Below are 7,675 nucleotides of genomic sequence, written 5' to 3'. Positions count from 1 at the left end.
GAAAGCAGGGCAGTGGTTGCCTAAATATGGGGAGATAGGAAGAATCTCAAAGGCATATGAGAAAACTTTTTGTGTTGATGGATATGCTCTTATTTTTACTGTTATGGTTCCACAGATATATACACATGAAAAAATATATCGAATGTACTTTACATATGTGAAGTTTATTATATGTCAATTATATCTTTAAAAGATACAGAGGTAGAGATCTATTCATTCCAAGAGGATGATAGGCCCCTAAAGAAAACTACACCAAGGCCCACCATAATTAAAGTGTAGAAACAAGTGATTGAAAATAGGAAATATTTAAGGAAATCAAAGCAAAAAGATACACTATCTACAGAGAAACATAGATAAGAAAAACAATAGGCTATTTATCAGAAATAAAGCAAGCCAGAGGACATCTTGAAAGTATTAAAGCTCTTGACCTAGAATTCTATGCCCCATAAAAATATCTGTCATAAATTAAGATGACCAGCATTACAAGAAATATTAAGTGAAATCAGAAGGCAGAAGGAAAATGTCAAATGGATATGTTAAACAGGTGGGTGTCTTCACTTGGGCTGCTATAACAAAATACCACAGATAGACTGGGTGGATTAAAAAACAAACATTTAATTCCCAATTTCTGGAGGCTGGGAAGTTCAAGATGAAGGCACCAGCAGATTCAGTGTCTGGTGAGGACTCTCTGTCTGATGGCTGCCTTCTTGCTGTATTTGTGGTGGAGGAGGAGAGGAGGAGAGGAAGAGGAGCTCTCTTCTTATAAGGGTGTTAATTTCAGCATGAGATCTCTACCCTCATGACCTAATTACCTCCCAAAGGCCCCATCTCCAAGTACCAACATACTGGAGGTTAGGGCTTCAACATGACTTTTAGGGGAACACAGTTCATTCCACAGCAGTGGGTAAATATAAAAGACATCTTTATCATGTTTAAATTCTTTTAAAATAATTGTTTAAAGCAAAAATAGTAACAACGTTTTATGCAAAAATTACACTCCTCAGTTAAAAATTGTTTCTATGTCTCCTTCTCAGATTCAATAAGCAACACATAAATGTAGAAATGAAAAGTCATCAACCTGTAAAAATAATTGTGTATATGAGCTTGAAGCCACAAATTACCGAAAAAATTGTCTTTAAAATCTAGTTTTGGCCAGGTGCGATGGCTCATGCCTGTAATCCCAACACTTTGGGAGATTGAGGTGGGGGGATCACTTGAGGTCAGAAGTTCAAGACCAGCATGGCCAACATGGTAAAACCCCATCTCTACTAAAAATACAAAAATTAGCCAGGCGGGGTGGCACATGCCTGTAATCCCAGCTACTCGGGAGGCTGAGGCAGGAGAATTGCTTGAATCCAGGAGGCAGAGGTTGCAGTGAGCTGAGATCATGCCACTGCACTCCAGCCTGGGTGACAGAGCCAGATTCTGTCTCAAAAAAAAAATCTAGTTAATTACCAAATTCAGTACAGATGGTCCCCGGCTTAGAATGGTTCAACTTATGATTTTTTTTTTTTACCTTATAATAGTGCAAAAATGATATGCATCCAATAGAAACCATACTTTGAATACCTATACAACCATTCTGTTTTTCACTTTTAGTACAGTATTCAATAAATTACAAGAGCTATTCAACACTTTATTATAAAATAGGCTTTATGTTAGATGATTTTGCTGAACTGTAGGCTAATATAAGTGTTCTGAGCACATTTAAGGTAGGTTAGGCTAAGCTACAATGTTCAGTAGGTTAAATGCATTTTCAACTAGTGATATTTTCAACTTATGACGGGTTTATAGGGATGTAACCCCCATCATAAATGGAGAAACATCTGTATTAAGTACACATCCTCTTTCCCCATGAAGCTTGCATTTTTCCTATTATGTGTTAATACAACATTTATATGTGCTTCACGGAGCACAGAAGTGTCCGTTGCTCTAAAAACTAAATTCCAACCTCACTACCTGTCTAGGGAGATATAATTTGTGCATTATGGAAAAGCAACAATTATAGTATACAAAACTTACAATATATTCTTTACCAAACTTACCAATAATTTACATTTTACCCCATTTGCTTATATACGTATAATTTTTTCTGAACCATGAAAAAGGGAACATTGTTTCCTTTTATTCATAAATATTTGAGTGTGTATCTCCTAATAACAAGAATATTCTCTTAAGATAAATGCAGTAAAATTATCAAAAGCAGGAAATTTAACATTGATACAACACTATTACCGAATCCATATTCCATAATGAAATTTTGCAATTGTCCCAAATTGTCCTTTATACCTACTTTTTTCATACCATTAAATTAGGCCTATTGTTAAATACCCAATGCCATAAAAGGAGGCAAGAGAAGGCCGGGCGTGGTGGCTCACACCTGTAATCCCAGCACTTTGGGAGGCCGAGACGGGCAGATCACGAGGTCAGGAGATCGAGACTATCCTGGCTAACACAGTGAAACCCTGTCTCTACTAAATATATATATATAAAATTAAAATTAGCCAGGCGTGGTGGCGGGCACCTGTAGTCCCAACTACTAGGGAGGCCGAGGCAGGAGAATGGCATGAACCCAGGAGGCGGAGCTTGCAGTGAGCCGAGATTGTGCCACTGCACTCCAGCCTGGGCGACAGAGCGAGACTCCATCTCAAAAAAACAAAAAACAAACAAACAAAAAGGCAAGAGAAAAATCCAGTCCATAGAGAGCTGTTGCAGAAAATCAGGAAATGAAATTTCATACATAACTAAGGAAAGTTCTTCCCAACAATCATTAAGTGGAAGGAAATTCTAAATCAACATCCCAAACAGAATGAAACCATGGCTTTCAAGTCATCATGAGAAAGTATCTAACTATGACTCAAAATCCACAGGCAATCAAAGATGAATATATTTGACTACATTAAAAATTGTTTAGTGTGCACGGAAAAGTATAAACAAAGTCAAAAGACAACTGACAAACTGGGAGAAAATACTTGAAATATATATACCTCAGACAAGGGCTAATCTCTAATGTATAAAGGAGGGATCAACAAACTTTTCCTGTAAAGGGCCTTTTGTAATGGTCTAAATGTTCCCCAAAATGTATGTGTTGAAACTTAATCTCCATTGTGGTGGTATTAAGAGGTGGGGCCTTTTGGGAACTGATTAAAGTAATGGATTCATGACTTATAAAAGGGCTGGAGGGAAGTAGCTTAGGCCCTTTTATGCCTTCTACCTTCCCCACTGCATGTGGGGAATGCAGCAACAAGTCACCATCTTGGAAGCAGAGACTGGGCCTTCACCTTGATCTTGGACTTCCGGCCTCTAGAACTGTGAAAAATAAATTTCTGTTGTTTATACATTACCCAGTCTGGGGTATTCTGTTATAGCAGCCCAAACAGACTAAGACAGGGCCTGATAGTAAATATTTCTGGTTTTGTGAATCATATGATCTCTGTCATACCCAATCAACTCTGCAGTTATAATGTAAAAACAGTATAGACAATATGCAAACAAATGAGTGTGTGTGTGCAACAATAAAACTTTATTTATAAAAACTGGTGGGTGGGCCAGGCGTGGTGGCTCACGCCTGTAATTCCAGCACTTTGGGAGGCTGAGGCAGGCGGATCACAAGGTCAGGAGATCGAGAACATCCTGGTTAACACAGTGAAACCCCATCTCTACTAAAAATACAAAAAATTAGCTGGGTGTGGTGGCATGCACCTGTAGTCCCAGCTACTCAGGAGGCTGAGGCAGGAGAATCACTTGAACCCGGGAGGCAGAGGTTGCAGTGAGCCAAGATCACGCCACTGGACTCCAGCCTGGGCGACAAGAGCGAAACTCTGTCTCAAAAATAAAAAAATAAAACAAATAAATAAATAAAAAACTGGTGGTGGGCCAGATTTAGCCTATGGTCCCTCATTTGCTAACCCCTGATATAAAGGGCTATTAAAATTGAGAGACAAGGGCCTAAAAACATTACAGACAAGTGGGAAGAAGACATGAACAGGCAATTCACAAAAAAAGACATATGATGGTCACCAAACATACTTTTTATTTTTAAAATAAATTTTATTGTGTATATTTGAGGTTTACAACATGATGTTATGAGATACATATAAATAGTAAAATGGTTACTGTAGTGAAGCAAATTAACATATCCATCATCTCACGTAGTTACTTTTTAGTGACAATAGCAACTAAAATCTACTTATTTAACAAAAATCCCTATTACAGCACAATTTTATTGCCTATAGTCCTCATGTTGTACATTAGATCTCTAGACTTGTTCATCCCACATATCTGCTTCTTTGTGTCTTTGAGCTACATCTCCCCATTTCCTCCCCACCCAACCCCATCCCTGGTGATATGGTTAGGCTTCGTGTCCCCACCCAAATCTCATCTCCAGTTGTAATCCCCATAATCCCCATGTGTCAAGGGTGGGACCAGGTGGAGGTAATTGGATCATGGGGGCGGTTTCCCCCATGCTGTTCTCGTGATAGTGAGTGAGTTCTCATGAGACCTGATGGTTTTATAAGCGTCTGGCATTTCCCCTGTTTGCACTCACTCCGTCCTGCCTCCCTGTGAAGAAGGTGCCTGCATCTCTTTGCCTTCTGCCACAGTTGTAAGTTTCCTGAGGCCCCCCCAACAATGCGGAACTGTGAGTCTATTAAACCTCTTTCCTTTATAAATCATCCAGAGTCAGGCATTTCTTCACAGCAGTGTGAGAACGGACTAATACACCTGGTAACCACTGTTTTATTCTCTATATCTGGATATTTTAAGTTTTGTTTGTTAGATTTCATACATAAGTGAAATCATGCAATATTTTTCTTTCTGTATCTAACTTATTTCACTTAGCATAATGTTCTGCAGGTCCATCTATGTTGTGGCAAATGGCAGGATCTCCTCCTTTTATATGGCTGAATAATATTTCACCACCTAGTGAAAATATCTGCACTCCCATGTTCGTTGTAGCATTTTTCACAATAGCCAAGATATGGAAACAACCTACCTGTCCATTAATGGACAAATGGATCAAGAAAATGTGATATATATATATATACACACAATGGAATATTATTCAACCAAACATATTTTTAAAGTTCAAACTCATTTATAATTAGAGAAATGCACACTAAAACAACATTGAGATTTCATTTCTCATCTTTTGGACTGGTAAATATTAAAAGTATGATAAGATATTATGTTGGTGAAGCTGTAGGGGAACAGTCACTCTTGCATATTTCTGTTGGGAATGAAAACTGGTACAGTCCTTCTGGAGGGGAATTGGAGAATACTTAACAATATCCTGAAGATACATCTCTAACAATAGCAAAATACAATGCACAAAGTTATTCATTACAGCATTGTAATTACAAAATATAAATGTCTATACATAGGAGAGTAGTTGAACAAACTAAGGTATATACACACAATGGAGTACTAGGTAACTGTTAAAAAGAGGAATATCATGAATTAATACAGAATAATTTCTAGGACATATCTGTAAGTGAAAAAGCAAAGCTCTAAAGAATATCTACTGTATGCTATCCTTCACAGAAAGAAGGGATATGAGAAGACATATATGTACCTGCTCATTTGTGCAAAAGAAATACAGGTGAATAAACTATAATAGAAACTAAAGAGATTACTTACTTATAAGGGGATGGTGGGAAAGGGACAGGATAGTAGGGATGAGATAAGTGGCACTTCTTTGAAGGGACCTTTTGTGCAGCTTTTTCTCTTGGAACCATACTGTTTCACATACCCTAAAAAAATCAAATTCAAAATGGACTATGATGTGGGGGAAACTCTAAGTGGCATACAAACTAGCAAATGAACATACATGTATTAAAAATGAATAGCATAGTGACACTGAAGAACATGGGAAACAGAAGAATTCACCTAAATGTTCCAATTATCAGTAGAGGGCACTAGAAAGACTTTGGAAGAGGAAGAGATTTCTCTTCCTGGTTCTCATGAGCTCCCCTCATCAGGCTCCTGCAGCATCTGCGGCTTACACAATGCATCTCTAGGTGGCCAGCAGTGCCCAGTGGCCAGCAGCATGTGGCACATCCCTATGAACAGCTTCCCCCGGCAGCCCTCTAGTGACTTTGCTGTGAGTTCCAAAGCATGACTCCTGCCCATGGACAGCTTCCTTCTGCATTACAGAGGGCAGATTTCCAAAGCACCCCAGCAATCTTCTCTGCCATCCAGTAGGTCACAGTGGAGCCCTTTCCAGTGAGGTCTGGTTCTGAGAGGGGGTGGAAAGATGGAGAGTGGCCTCTTTCTTAGGCACTGGAGACAATGGCTACTCCCTAAATCTGATATTCCTCCTTTGTTTTGGGAGCAGTGAGGGTTCTTCTTACCTCTTACTAGCCAATCCCCCATTTCTCCAATCTCCTGTTATAGTTAATAGTTATATTAAACATTCTCTATTTAAACTACCATGTGGTTTGTATCTCTTGATTGGATTCCAGGGATACATTAAAGTAACAGTGGAACACAAGTTGAACACTTAGTCCCCAGATCTTGGCTTCTCAATACCATTCTCTAAGAAAAAGAATCAGAGGTTCTTGGAGAAGTGGCTGAGTCCAGGACTGGAGCAGGGAAACTACAAGATGAGCCTGAAATATCTTGTGGGGTCAGAAAGTAAGACAGTGCTCACAGAAGGACAGGGCATGTCTGAAGGATGCAGGAACCAGCATGAAGGAGCTCCCCATGGCCAAAGCTGGAATCTGAGGAACAAAATAAACAGTGGTAGTACTGGCTTATAACCCACAGAGTAAAATAAATGTCCATGAGTCCGTGCTGTTGTAAACACAAGATTGAATAAATTAATAAACAGGAGAGATGAGACAAATCCTTTGGAAAATTCCAAATAACTTGTGTAAATAGATAACCCCCCTTCCAGGAGGTGGTAGTTAACCTCCCACTCCTCCCCCAGATATGTGTGTGCTTAGTGACTTGCTTCCAAGGAGCAAAGTATGAAAAAGGGAGAACAAGGAACGTTCAGTGGAGAAATCTGGCAAATGCCTGCCAGATGATCAGGGTTAATATTGTCAGTGCTAAGTCATGTTGATGGCATGTACCCCTGATGTGAAGTGATGAGAAGGGTACTTCACTTCTGTGGTATTCTTCCCAAAATCCAAAGCCCCAGTCCAGTAATGAGGGAAATAGCAGACAAATCTAAATTGAAGAATATTCCATCAAACACCTGACCAGTACTCCTCAAAATTTTCAAGGTCATCAAAAACAAGAAAAGTATAAGCAACTGTCACAGTCTAAAGGAGATTGTGGAGACCGAAGAGATGTGACAACTAAATGTAATGTGGCATCCTGGATGAGATCCTGGAACACAAAAAGGACATTATTTTAAAACTAGCGAAATCCAAAGGATGTGTGTAGTTTAGTCCACAGTAATGTACCAACGATGGTTCATTACTTGTGATAAATATACCATAGCAATATGGAAGGTTAACAATAGGGAAAACTGGGTAAGGGGTATATGAAAACTCTCTGTACTATCTTTGGAACTTTTCTATAAATTTAAAACTCTTCTAAATTAAAAGTTTATTTAAATATTTTAAAAGGACACGGGAGTCAACCTTAAGGAGCTCCCAATTACCACAGATGGAATAATTTGAGTAACACAATAAATAATGATAGTATTGAAGAATAATCTGTACAATAA

The sequence above is a fragment of the Pan paniscus genome, chromosome X (genome assembly GCF_029289425.2).
Source record: "Pan paniscus chromosome X, NHGRI_mPanPan1-v2.0_pri, whole genome shotgun sequence".
NCBI classification, from domain to species: Eukaryota; Metazoa; Chordata; class Mammalia; order Primates; family Hominidae; genus Pan; species Pan paniscus.
Note: the sequence above shows the minus strand (reverse complement) of the source record.